The 14,210-nt window shown below is 61.2% G+C and overlaps 1 protein-coding gene across 1 annotated transcript in view; it reads left to right on the top strand.

Annotated features, from left to right (window-relative positions):
• Positions 1-14,210, top strand: part of LOC311240729 (rho GTPase-activating protein 27-like) — a 218,618-nt gene that overhangs the window by 108,306 nt on the left and 96,102 nt on the right. The gene's annotated exons all lie outside the window — the stretch shown is intronic.

Below are 14,210 nucleotides of genomic sequence, written 5' to 3'. Positions count from 1 at the left end.
GTGGGAGCACGCCTTTGTGACGTCACAGTGGGAGCACGCCTTTGTGACGTCACAGTGGGAGCACGCCTTTGTGACGTCACAGTGGGAGCACGCCTTTGTGACGTCACAGTGGGAGCACGCCTTTGTGATGTCACAGTGGGAGCACGCCTTTGTGACGTCACAGTGGGAGCACGCCTTTGTGACGTCACAGTGGGAGCACGCCTTTGTTGTTTATACGCGCACCATACACGTGAAAGGTATCAAAACGAGCGGCTTGCCTATGGCAACACCGGTCTTCGAACTCGTAAAAGTTTCACCGCACCGTCTGGCTACGAATCAACTTTAAACGGTAAAATTTCGGTCCCATTGGGAATGCATTGCAATTTAGAGTGTAGCAGCTGAAATAATCTTTTTCCCCCTACCTTGGGTGAATTGCGAGTGTGATCTCAATTTTGGACGTAGAAATAAAACAAACACATCAAAACGATGACACGGCTGTCAGCCCGCTCACAAAATAAAAATAAATGGAATTGGACATTTCTATCTCAACTGACGACCATTTGTTTGAAGGTTCTCCTCCCCATTGACCGCCATGCAATCGCACTCTAGAAATCACATTTTTCACACTATTTTTTAGCCTTCTGTTCCGATCGCCGAAGGAGTGCCACAATATCGCACGAATGCCACAATATCGGACATAACCCTTCGCCTACTCATTGTAGTGCTCATGTGCGCGTCACAACGCTTCATCTCTTATAGTTTTCTTTTAATCAATGTGACAATGCAGTCATGCATCTGCCTCCATAGAAATGCATTGGATAGAAAATATGCAAGTCATAGTGATTGCTTCACCTGTGTGGCTCATGGCTCACTCATGATTGGTTCAGCTGTGTGGCTCGTGGCTGAGCTGCCAATGACCTCATCCACTTTAACCCATCATTGCCCATCACTGTGTTGCAGTACTGAATTGCTGGACAGCGCCCTCTGTCTTGTGGGTTGTGTCATTGTACTCAGTAGGGATATCCTCTTTCATTTTTCATTGGTCCATGTTGACCACCTTTCATTGGTCGATGTTGACCACTCCCCCGATCATTAGACCACGCCCCCTTAGGCCACACCCCCTCAGTGTATCTCTTGAACCGTTTGTCGTAGAGACTTGCGGATTGTGCCATTGGTCGATGTTGACCACCTTTCATTGGTCGATGTTGACCACTCCCCCTGTTGACCACCTTTCATTGGTCGATGTTGACCACTCCCCCGATCCTTAGACCACGCCCCCTTAGGCCACACCCCCTCAGTGTATCTCTTGAACCGTTTGTCGTAGAGACTTGCGGATTGTGCCATTGGTCGATGTTGACCACCTTTCATTGGTCGATGTTGACCACTCCCCCGATCCTTAGACCACGCCCCCTTAGGCCACACCCCCTCAGTGTATCTCTTGAACCGTTTGTCGTAGAGACTTGCGGATTGTGCCATTGTACTCAGTAGGGATATCCTCTTTCATTTTTCATTGGTCCATGTTGACCCCCTTTCATTGGTCGGTGTTGACCACTCCCCCGATCCTTAGACCACGCCCCCTTAGGCCACACCCCCTCAGTGTATCTCTTGAACCGTTTGTCGTAGAGACTTGCGGATTGTGCCATTGGTCGATGTTGACCACCTTTCATTGGTCGATGTTGACCACTCCCCCGATCCTTAGACCACGCCCCCTTAGGCCACACCCCCTGTGCCCCCCGACTAGTCTACTGTACCGGGGCTGTGCCCGACTAGTCTACTGTACCGGGGCTGTGCCCCCCGACTAGTCCACTGTACCGGGGCTGTGCCCCCTGACTAGTCCACTGTACCGGGGCTGTGCCCCACTAGTCTACTGTACCGGGGCTGTGCCCGACTAGTCTACTGTACCGGGGCTGTGCCCGACTAGTCTACTGTACGACTAGTCTACTGTACCGGGGCTGTGCCCGACTAGTCTACTGTACCGGGGCTGTGCCCGACTAGTCTACTGTACCGGGGCTGTGCTCGACTAGTCTACTGTACCGGGGCTGTGCCCACTAGTCTACTGTACCGGGGCTGTGCCCACTAGTCTACTGTACCGGGGCTGTGCCCACTAGTCTACTGTACCGGGGCTGTGCCCGACTAGTCTACTGTACCGGGGCTGTGCCCGACTAGTCTACTGTACCGGGGCTGTGCCCACTAGTCTACTGTACCGGGGCTGTGCCCGACTAGTCTACTGTACCGGGGCTGTGCCCGACTAGTCTACTGTACCGGGGCTGTGCCCGACTAGTCTACTGTACCGGGGCTGTGCCCGACTAGTCTACTGTACCGGGGCTGTGCCCGACTAGTCTACTGTACCGGGGCTGTGCCCGACTAGTCTACTGTACCGGGGCTGTGCCCGACTAGTCCACTGTACCGGGGCTGTGCCCCACTAGTCTACTGTACCGGGGCTGTGCCCGACTAGTCTACTGTACCGGGGCTGTGCCCACTAGTCTACTGTACCGGGGCTGTGCCCGACTAGTCTACTGTACCGGGGCTGTGCCCGACTAGTCCACTGTACCGGGGCTGTGCCCCACTAGTCTACTGTACCGGGGCTGTGCCCCCCGACTAGTCTACTGTACCGGGGCTGTGCCCCACTAGTCTACTGTACCGGGGCTGTGCCCCACTAGTATACTGTACCGGGGCTGTGCCCCCCGACTAGTCTACTGTACCGGGGCTGTGCCCGACTAGTCTACTGTACCGGGGCTGTGCCCGACTAGTCCACTGTACCGGGGCTGTGCCCCACTAGTCTACTGTACCGGGGCTGTGCCCGACTAGTCTACTGTACCGGGGCTGTGCCCGACTAGTCTACTGTACCGGGGCTGTGCCCCACTAGTCTACTGTACCGGGGCTGTGCCCGACTAGTCTACTGTACCGGGGCTGTGCCCCACTAGTCTACTGTACCGGGGCTGTGCCCGACTAGTCTACTGTACCGGGGCTGTGCCCGACTAGTCTACTGTACCGGGGCTGTGCCCCACTAGTCTACTGTACCGGGGCTGTGCCCGACTAGTCCACTGTACCGGGGCTGTGCCCCCCGACTAGTCTACTGTACCGGGGCTGTGCCCCACTAGTCTACTGTACTGGGGCTGTGCCCGACTAGTCTACTGTACCGGGGCTGTGCCCCACTAGTCTACTGTACCGGGGCTGTGCCCCACTAGTCTACTGTACCGGGGCTGTGCCCCACTAGTCTACTGTACCGGGGCTGTGCCCCCCGACTAGTCTACTGTACTGGGGCTGTGCCCGACTAGTCTACTGTACCGGGGCTGTGCCCGACTGGTCTACTGTACCAGGGCTGTGCCCCACTAGTCTACTGTACCGGGGCTGTGCCCGACTGGTCTACTGTACCGGGGCTGTGCCCGACTGGTCTACTGTACCGGGGCTGTGCCCGACTGGTCTACTGTACCGGGGCTGTGCCCCACTAGTCTACTGTACCGGGGCTGTGCCCGACTGGTCTACTGTACCGGGGCTGTGCCCGACTAGTCTACTGTACTGAGGCTGTGCCCCACTAGTCTACTGTACCGGGGCTGTGCCCGACTGGTCTACTGTACCGGGGCTGTGCCCGACTAGTCTACTGTACCGGGGCTGTGCCCGACTAGTCTACTGTACCGGGGCTGTGCCCGACTAGTCTACTGTACCGGGGCTGTGCCCGACTAGTCTACTGTACCGGGGCTGTGCCCCACTAGTCTACTGTACCGGGGCTGTGCCCGACTAGTCTACTGTACCGGGGCTGTGCCCGACTAGTCTACTGTACCGGGGCTGTGCCCGACTAGTCTACTGTACCGGGGCTGTGCCCGACTAGTCTACTGTACCGGGGCTGTGCCCCCCGACTAGTCTACTGTACCGGGGCTGTGCCCCCCGACTAGTCTACTGTACCGGGGCTGTGCCCCCCGACTAGTCTACTGTACCGGGGCTGTGCCCGACTAGTCTACTGTACCGGGGCTGTGCCCGACTAGTCTACTGTACCGGGGCTGTGCCCCCCGACTAGTCTACTGTACCGGGACTGTGCCCCCCGACTAGTCTACTGTACCGGGGCTGTGCCCCCCGACTAGTCTACTGTACTGGGGCTGTGCCCGACTAGTCTACTGTACCGGGGCTGTGCCCGACTAGTCTACTGTACCGGGGCTGTGCCCCCCGACTAGTCTACACTACCGGGGCTGTGCCCGACTAGTCTACTGTACCGGGGCTGTGCCCCCCGACTAGTCTACTGTACCGGGGCTGTGCCCGACTAGTCTACTGTACCGGGGCTGTGCCCCACTAGTCTACTGTACCGGGGCTGTGCCCGACTAGTCTACTGTACCGGGGCTGTGCCCCACTAGTCTACTGTACCGGGGCTGTGCCCCCCGACTAGTCCACTGTACCGGGGCTGTGCCCCACTAGTCTACTGTACCGGGGCTGTGCCCCACTAGTCCACTGTACTGGGGCTGTGCCCCACTAGTCTACTGTACCGGGGCTGTGCCCGACTAGTCTACTGTACCGGGGCTGTGCCCGACTAGTCTACTGTACCGGGGCTGTGCCCCACTAGTCTACTGTACCGGGGCTGTGCCCGACTAGTCTACTGTACCGGGGCTGTGCCCCACTAGTCTACTGTACCGGGGCTGTGCCCGACTAGTCTACTGTACCGGGGCTGTGCCCGACTAGTCTACTGTACCGGGGCTGTGCCCCACTAGTCTACTGTACCGGGGCTGTGCCCGACTAGTCCACTGTACCGGGGCTGTGCCCCCGACTAGTCTACTGTACCGGGGCTGTGCCCCACTAGTCTACTGTACCGGGGCTGTGCCCGACTAGTCTACTGTACCGGGGCTGTGCCCCACTAGTCTACTGTACCGGGGCTGTGCCCGACTAGTCTACTGTACCGGGGCTGTGCCCGACTAGTCTACTGTACCGGGGCTGTGCCCCACTAGTCTACTGTACCGGGGCTGTGCCCCACTAGTCTACTGTACCGGGGCTGTGCCCGACTAGTCCACTGTACCGGGGCTGTGCCCCCCGACTAGTCTACTGTACCGGGGCTGTGCCCCACTAGTCTACTGTACTGGGGCTGTGCCCGACTAGTCTACTGTACCGGGGCTGTGCCCCACTAGTCTACTGTACCGGGGCTGTGCCCCACTAGTCTACTGTACCGGGGCTGTGCCCCACTAGTCTACTGTACCGGGGCTGTGCCCCCCGACTAGTCTACTGTACCGGGGCTGTGCCCGACTAGTCTACTGTACCGGGGCTGTGCCCGACTGGTCTACTGTACCAGGGCTGTGCCCCACTAGTCTACTGTACCGGGGCTGTGCCCGACTGGTCTACTGTACCGGGGCTGTGCCCGACTGGTCTACTGTACCGGGGCTGTGCCCGACTGGTCTACTGTACCGGGGCTGTGCCCCACTAGTCTACTGTACCGGGGCTGTGCCCGACTGGTCTACTGTACCGGGGCTGTGCCCGACTAGTCTACTGTACTGAGGCTGTGCCCCACTAGTCTACTGTACCGGGGCTGTGCCCGACTGGTCTACTGTACCGGGGCTGTGCCCGACTAGTCTACTGTACCGGGGCTGTGCCCGACTAGTCTACTGTACCGGGGCTGTGCCCGACTAGTCTACTGTACCGGGGCTGTGCCCGACTAGTCTACTGTACCGGGGCTGTGCCCCACTAGTCTACTGTACCGGGGCTGTGCCCGACTAGTCTACTGTACCGGGGCTGTGCCCGACTAGTCTACTGTACCGGGGCTGTGCCCGACTAGTCTACTGTACCGGGGCTGTGCCCGACTAGTCTACTGTACCGGGGCTGTGCCCCCCGACTAGTCTACTGTACCGGGGCTGTGCCCCCGACTAGTCTACTGTACCGGGGCTGTGCCCCCCGACTAGTCTACTGTACCGGGGCTGTGCCCGACTAGTCTACTGTACCGGGGCTGTGCCCGACTAGTCTACTGTACCGGGGCTGTGCCCCCCGACTAGTCTACTGTACCGGGACTGTGCCCCCCGACTAGTCTACTGTACCGGGGCTGTGCCCCCCGACTAGTCTACTGTACTGGGGCTGTGCCCGACTAGTCTACTGTACCGGGGCTGTGCCCGACTAGTCTACTGTACCGGGGCTGTGCCCGACTAGTCTACTGTACCGGGGCTGTGCCCGACTAGTCTACTGTACCGGGGCTGTGCCCGACTAGTCTACTGTACCGGGGCTGTGCCCCCCGACTAGTCTACACTACCGGGGCTGTGCCCGACTAGTCTACTGTACCGGGGCTGTGCCCCCCGACTAGTCTACTGTACCGGGGCTGTGCCCGACTAGTCTACTGTACCGGGGCTGTGCCCCACTAGTCTACTGTACCGGGGCTGTGCCCGACTAGTCTACTGTACCGGGGCTGTGCCCCACTAGTCTACTGTACCGGGGCTGTGCCCCCCGACTAGTCCACTGTACCGGGGCTGTGCCCCACTAGTCTACTGTACCGGGGCTGTGCCCCACTAGTCCACTGTACTGGGGCTGTGCCCCACTAGTCTACTGTACCGGGGCTGTGCCCGACTAGTCTACTGTACCGGGGCTGTGCCCGACTAGTCTACTGTACCGGGGCTGTGCCCCACTAGTCTACTGTACCGGGGCTGTGCCCGACTAGTCTACTGTACCGGGGCTGTGCCCCACTAGTCTACTGTACCGGGGCTGTGCCCGACTAGTCTACTGTACCGGGGCTGTGCCCGACTAGTCTACTGTACCGGGGCTGTGCCCCACTAGTCTACTGTACCGGGGCTGTGCCCGACTAGTCCACTGTACCGGGGCTGTGCCCCCCGACTAGTCTACTGTACCGGGGCTGTGCCCCACTAGTCTACTGTACCGGGGCTGTGCCCGACTAGTCTACTGTACCGGGGCTGTGCCCCACTAGTCTACTGTACCGGGGCTGTGCCCCACTAGTCTACTGTACCGGGGATGTGCCCGACTAGTCTACTGTACCGGGGCTGTGCCCCACTAGTCTACTGTACCGGGGCTGTGCCCCCCGACTAGTCTACTGTACTGGGGCTGTGCCCGACTAGTCTACTGTACCGGGGCTGTGCCCGACTGGTCTACTGTACCAGGGCTGTGCCCCACTAGTCTACTGTACCGGGGCTGTGCCCCACTAGTCTACTGTACCGGGGCTGTGCCCGACTGGTCTACTGTACCGGGGCTGTGCCCGACTGGTCTACTGTACCGGGGCTGTGCCCGACTGGTCTACTGTACCGGGGCTGTGCCCCACTAGTCTACTGTACCGGGGCTGTGCCCGACTGGTCTACTGTACCGGGGCTGTGCCCGACTAGTCTACTGTACTGAGGCTGTGCCCCACTAGTCTACTGTACCGGGGCTGTGCCCGACTGGTCTACTGTACCGGGGCTGTGCCCGACTAGTCTACTGTACCGGGGCTGTGCCCGACTAGTCTACTGTACCGGGGCTGTGCCCGACTAGTCTACTGTACCGGGGCTGTGCCCGACTAGTCTACTGTACCGGGGCTGTGCCCGACTAGTCTACTGTACCGGGGCTGTGCCCGACTAGTCTACTGTACCGGGGCTGTGCCCGACTAGTCTACTGTACCGGGGCTGTGCCCGACTAGTCTACTGTACCGGGGCTGTGCCCCCCGACTAGTCTACTGTACCGGGGCTGTGCCCCCCGACTAGTCTACTGTACCGGGGCTGTGCCCCCCGACTAGTCTACTGTACCGGGGCTGTGCCCGACTAGTCTACTGTACCGGGGCTGTGCCCGACTAGTCTACTGTACCGGGGCTGTGCCCCCCGACTAGTCTACTGTACCGGGACTGTGCCCCCCGACTAGTCTACTGTACCGGGGCTGTGCCCGACTAGTCTACTGTACCGGGGCTGTGCCCCCCGACTAGTCTACACTACCGGGGCTGTGCCCGACTAGTCTACTGTACCGGGGCTGTGCCCCCCGACTAGTCTACTGTACCGGGGCTGTGCCCGACTAGTCTACTGTACCGGGGCTGTGCCCCACTAGTCTACTGTACCGGGGCTGTGCCCGACTAGTCTACTGTACCGGGGCTGTGCCCCACTAGTCTACTGTACCGGGGCTGTGCCCCCCGACTAGTCCACTGTACCGGGGCTGTGCCCCACTAGTCTACTGTACCGGGGCTGTGCCCCACTAGTCCACTGTACTGGGGCTGTGCCCCACTAGTCTACTGTACCGGGGCTGTGCCCGACTAGTCTACTGTACCGGGGCTGTGCCCGACTAGTCTACTGTACCGGGGCTGTGCCCCACTAGTCTACTGTACCGGGGCTGTGCCCGACTAGTCTACTGTACCGGGGCTGTGCCCCACTAGTCTACTGTACCGGGGCTGTGCCCGACTAGTCTACTGTACCGGGGCTGTGCCCGACTAGTCTACTGTACCGGGGCTGTGCCCCACTAGTCTACTGTACCGGGGCTGTGCCCGACTAGTCCACTGTACCGGGGCTGTGCCCCCCGACTAGTCTACTGTACCGGGGCTGTGCCCCACTAGTCTACTGTACCGGGGCTGTGCCCGACTAGTCTACTGTACCGGGGCTGTGCCCCACTAGTCTACTGTACCGGGGCTGTGCCCGACTAGTCTACTGTACCGGGGCTGTGCCCGACTAGTCTACTGTACCGGGGCTGTGCCCCACTAGTCTACTGTACCGGGGCTGTGCCCGACTAGTCCACTGTACCGGGGCTGTGCCCCCCGACTAGTCTACTGTACCGGGGCTGTGCCCCACTAGTCTACTGTACTGGGGCTGTGCCCGACTAGTCTACTGTACCGGGGCTGTGCCCCACTAGTCTACTGTACCGGGGCTGTGCCCCACTAGTCTACTGTACCGGGGCTGTGCCCCACTAGTCTACTGTACCGGGGCTGTGCCCCCCGACTAGTCTACTGTACTGGGGCTGTGCCCGACTAGTCTACTGTACCGGGGCTGTGCCCGACTGGTCTACTGTACCAGGGCTGTGCCCCACTAGTCTACTGTACCGGGGCTGTGCCCGACTGGTCTACTGTACCGGGGCTGTGCCCGACTGGTCTACTGTACCGGGGCTGTGCCCGACTGGTCTACTGTACCGGGGCTGTGCCCCACTAGTCTACTGTACCGGGGCTGTGCCCGACTGGTCTACTGTACCGGGGCTGTGCCCGACTAGTCTACTGTACTGAGGCTGTGCCCCACTAGTCTACTGTACCGGGGCTGTGCCCGACTGGTCTACTGTACCGGGGCTGTGCCCGACTAGTCTACTGTACCGGGGCTGTGCCCGACTAGTCTACTGTACCGGGGCTGTGCCCGACTAGTCTACTGTACCGGGGTTGTGCCCGACTAGTCTACTGTACCGGGGCTGTGCCCCACTAGTCTACTGTACCGGGGCTGTGCCCGACTAGTCTACTGTACCGGGGCTGTGCCCGACTAGTCTACTGTACCGGGGCTGTGCCCGACTAGTCTACTGTACCGGGGCTGTGCCCGACTAGTCTACTGTACCGGGGCTGTGCCCCCCGACTAGTCTACTGTACCGGGGCTGTGCCCCCCGACTAGTCTACTGTACCGGGGCTGTGCCCCCCGACTAGTCTACTGTACCGGGGCTGTGCCCGACTAGTCTACTGTACCGGGGCTGTGCCCGACTAGTCTACTGTACCGGGGCTGTGCCCCCCGACTAGTCTACTGTACCGGGACTGTGCCCCCCGACTAGTCTACTGTACCGGGGCTGTGCCCCCCGACTAGTCTACTGTACTGGGGCTGTGCCCGACTAGTCTACTGTACCGGGGCTGTGCCCGACTAGTCTACTGTACCGGGGCTGTGCCCGACTAGTCTACTGTACCGGGGCTGTGCCCGACTAGTCTACTGTACCGGGGCTGTGCCCCCCGACTAGTCTACTGTACCGGGGCTGTGCCCCACTATTCTACTGTACCGGGGCTGTGCCCCACTATTCTACTGTACCGGGGCTGTGCCCGACTAGTCTACTGTACCGGGGCTGTGCCCCCCGACTAGTCTACACTACCGGGGCTGTGCCCGACTAGTCTACTGTACCGGGGCTGTGCCCCCCGACTAGTCTACTGTACCGGGGCTGTGCCCGACTAGTCTACTGTACCGGGGCTGTGCCCCACTAGTCTACTGTACCGGGGCTGTGCCCGACTAGTCTACTGTACCGGGGCTGTGCCCCACTAGTCTACTGTACCGGGGCTGTGCCCCCCGACTAGTCCACTGTACCGGGGCTGTGCCCCACTAGTCTACTGTACCGGGGCTGTGCCCCACTAGTCCACTGTACTGGGGCTGTGCCCCACTAGTCTACTGTACCGGGGCTGTGCCCGACTAGTCTACTGTACCGGGGCTGTGCCCGACTAGTCTACTGTACCGGGGCTGTGCCCCACTAGTCTACTGTACCGGGGCTGTGCCCGACTAGTCTACTGTACCGGGGCTGTGCCCCACTAGTCTACTGTACCGGGGCTGTGCCCGACTAGTCTACTGTACCGGGGCTGTGCCCGACTAGTCTACTGTACCGGGGCTGTGCCCCACTAGTCTACTGTACCGGGGCTGTGCCCGACTAGTCCACTGTACCGGGGCTGTGCCCCCCGACTAGTCTACTGTACCGGGGCTGTGCCCCACTAGTCTACTGTACCGGGGCTGTGCCCGACTAGTCTACTGTACCGGGGCTGTGCCCCCCGACTAGTCTACTGTACCGGGGCTGTGCCCCACTAGTCTACTGTACCGGGGCTGTGCCCCACTAGTCTACTGTACCGGGGCTGTGCCCGACTAGTCTACTGTACCGGGGCTGTGCCCCACTAGTCTACTGTACCGGGGATGTGCCCCACTAGTCTACTGTACCGGGGCTGTGCCCCCCGACTAGTCTACTGTACTGGGGCTGTGCCCGACTAGTCTACTGTACCGGGGCTGTGCCCGACTGGTCTACTGTACCAGGGCTGTGCCCCACTAGTCTACTGTACCGGGGCTGTGCCCCACTAGTCTACTGTACCGGGGCTGTGCCCGACTGGTCTACTGTACCGGGGCTGTGCCCGACTGGTCTACTGTACCGGGGCTGTGCCCGACTGGTCTACTGTACCGGGGCTGTGCCCCACTAGTCTACTGTACCGGGGCTGTGCCCGACTGGTCTACTGTACCGGGGCTGTGCCCGACTAGTCTACTGTACTGAGGCTGTGCCCCACTAGTCTACTGTACCGGGGCTGTGCCCGACTGGTCTACTGTACCGGGGCTGTGCCCGACTAGTCTACTGTACCGGGGCTGTGCCCGACTAGTCTACTGTACCGGGGCTGTGCCCGACTAGTCTACTGTACCGGGGCTGTGCCCGACTAGTCTACTGTACCGGGGCTGTGCCCCACTAGTCTACTGTACCGGGGCTGTGCCCGACTAGTCTACTGTACCGGGGCTGTGCCCGACTAGTCTACTGTACCGGGGCTGTGCCCGACTAGTCTACTGTACCGGGGCTGTGCCCGACTAGTCTACTGTACCGGGGCTGTGCCCCCCGACTAGTCTACTGTACCGGGGCTGTGCCCCCCGACTAGTCTACTGTACCGGGGCTGTGCCCCCCGACTAGTCTACTGTACCGGGACTGTGCCCCCCGACTAGTCTACTGTACCGGGGCTGTGCCCCCCGACTAGTCTACTGTACTGGGGCTGTGCCCGACTAGTCTACTGTACCGGGGCTGTGCCCGACTAGTCTACTGTACCGGGGCTGTGCCCGACTAGTCTACTGTACCGGGGCTGTGCCCCCCGACTAGTCTACACTACCGGGGCTGTGCCCGACTAGTCTACTGTACCGGGGCTGTGCCCCCCGACTAGTCTACTGTACCGGGGCTGTGCCCGACTAGTCTACTGTACCGGGGCTGTGCCCCACTAGTCTACTGTACCGGGGCTGTGCCCCACTAGTCCACTGTACCGGGGCTGTGCCCCACTAGTCCACTGTACCGGGGCTGTGCCCGACTAGTCTACTGTACCGGGGCTGTGCCCCACTAGTCTACTGTACCGGGGCTGTGCCCGACTAGTCTACTGTACCGGGGCTGTGCCCCACTAGTCTACTGTACCGGGGCTGTGCCCGACTAGTCTACTGTACCGGAGCTGTGCCCCACTAGTCTACTGTACCGGGGCTGTGCCCGACTAGTCTACTGTACCGGGGCTGTGCCCCACTAGTCTACTGTACCGGGGCTGTGCCCGACTAGTCTACTGTACCGGGGCTGTGCCCCACTAGTCTACTGTACCGGGGCTGTGCCCCCCGACTAGTCCACTGTACCGGGGCTGTGCCCCACTAGTCTACTGTACCGGGGCTGTGCCCCACTAGTCCACTGTACTGGGGCTGTGCCCCACTAGTCTACTGTACCGGGGCTGTGCCCGACTAGTCTACTGTACCGGGGCTGTGCCCGACTAGTCTACTGTACCGGGGCTGTGCCCGACTGGTCTACTGTACCGGGGCTGTGCCCCACTAGTCCACTGTACCGGGGCTGTGCCCGACTAGTCTACTGTACCAGGGCTGTGCCCGACTAGTCTACTGTACCGGGGCTGTGCCCGACTAGTCTACTGTACCGGGGCTGTGCCCGACTAGTCTACTGTACCGGGGCTGTGCCCGACTAGTCTACTGTACCGGGGCTGTGCCCGACTAGTCTACTGTACCGGGGCTGTGCCCGACTAGTCCACTGTACCGGGGCTGTGCCCCCCGACTAGTCTACTGTACCGGGGCTGTGCCCCACTAGTCTACTGTACCGGGTCTGTGCCCGACTAGTCTACTGTACCGGGGCTGTGCCCGACTAGTCTACTGTACCGGGGCTGTGCCCCACTAGTCTACTGTACCGGGGCTGTGCCCGACTGGTCTACTGTACCGGGGCTGTGCCCGACTGGTCTACTGTACCGGGGCTGTGCCCGACTAGTCTACTGTACCGGGGCTGTGCCCCACTAGTCTACTGTACCGGGGCTGTGCCCGACTGGTCTACTGTACCGGGGCTGTGCCCGACTAGTCTACTGTACTGAGGCTGTGCCCGACTAGTCCACTGTACCGTGGCTGTGCCCCACTAGTCTACTGTACCGGGGCTGTGCCCGACTGGTCTACTGTACCGGGGCTGTGCCCGACTGGTCTACTGTACCGGGGCTGTGCCCGACTAGTCTACTGTACCGGGGCTGTGCCCGACTAGTCTACTGTACCGGGGCTGTGCCCGACTGGTCTACTGTACCGGGGCTGTGCCCCCCGACTAGTCTACTGTACCGGGGCTGTGCCCCACTAGTCTACTGTACCGGGGCTGTGCCCGACTAGTCTACTGTACCGGGGCTGTGCCCGACTAGTCTACTGTACCGGGGCTGTGCCCCACTAGTCTACTGTACCGGGGCTGTGCCCGACTGGTCTACTGTACCGGGGCTGTGCCCGACTGGTCTACTGTACCGGGGCTGTGCCCGACTGGTCTACTGTACCGGGGCTGTGCCCCACTAGTCTACTGTACCGGGGCTGTGCCCGACTGGTCTACTGTACCGGGGCTGTGCCCGACTAGTCTACTGTACTGAGGCTGTGCCCGACTAGTCCACTGTACCGGGGCTGTGCCCCACTAGTCTACTGTACCGGGGCTGTGCCCGACTGGTCTACTGTACCGGGGCTGTGCCCGACTAGTCTACTGTACCGGGGCTGTGCCCGACTAGTCTACTGTACCGGGGCTGTGCCCGACTGGTCTACTGTACCGGGGCTGTGCCCCACTAGTCCACTGTACCGGGGCTGTGCCCGACTAGTCTACTGTACCGGGGCTGTGCCCGACTAGTCTACTGTACCGGGGCTGTGCCCGACTAGTCTACTGTACCGGGGCTGTGCCCGACTAGTCCACTGTACCGGGGCTGTGCCCGACTAGTCTACTGTACCAGGGCTGTGCCCGACTAGTCCACTGTACCGGGGCTGTGCCCCCCGACTAGTCTACTGTACCGGGGCTGTGCCCCACTAGTCTACTGTACCGGGGCTGTGCCCGACTAGTCTACTGTACCGGGGCTGTGCCCCACTAGTCTACTGTACCGGGGCTGTGCCCCACTAGTCTACTGTACCGGGGCTGTGCCCCACTAGTCTACTGTACCGGGGCTGTGCCCGACTGGTCTACTGTACCGGGGCTGTGCCCGACTGGTCTACTGTACCGGGGCTGTGCCCGACTGGTCTACTGTACCGGGGCTGTGCCCCACTGGTCTACTGTACCGGGGCTGTGCCCGACTGGTCTACTGTACCGGGGCTGTGCCCGACTAGTCTACTGTACTGAGGCTGTGCCCGACTAGTCCACTGTACCGGGGCTGTGCC

The sequence above is a fragment of the Notolepis coatsorum genome (genome assembly GCF_963971535.1).
Source record: "Notolepis coatsorum genome assembly, chromosome: 14".
Lineage (NCBI taxonomy): Eukaryota > Metazoa > Chordata > Actinopteri > Aulopiformes > Paralepididae > Notolepis > Notolepis coatsorum.
The sequence above is the reverse complement of the archived record's forward strand: the minus strand, read 5'-3'. Positions and strand labels throughout refer to the sequence as shown.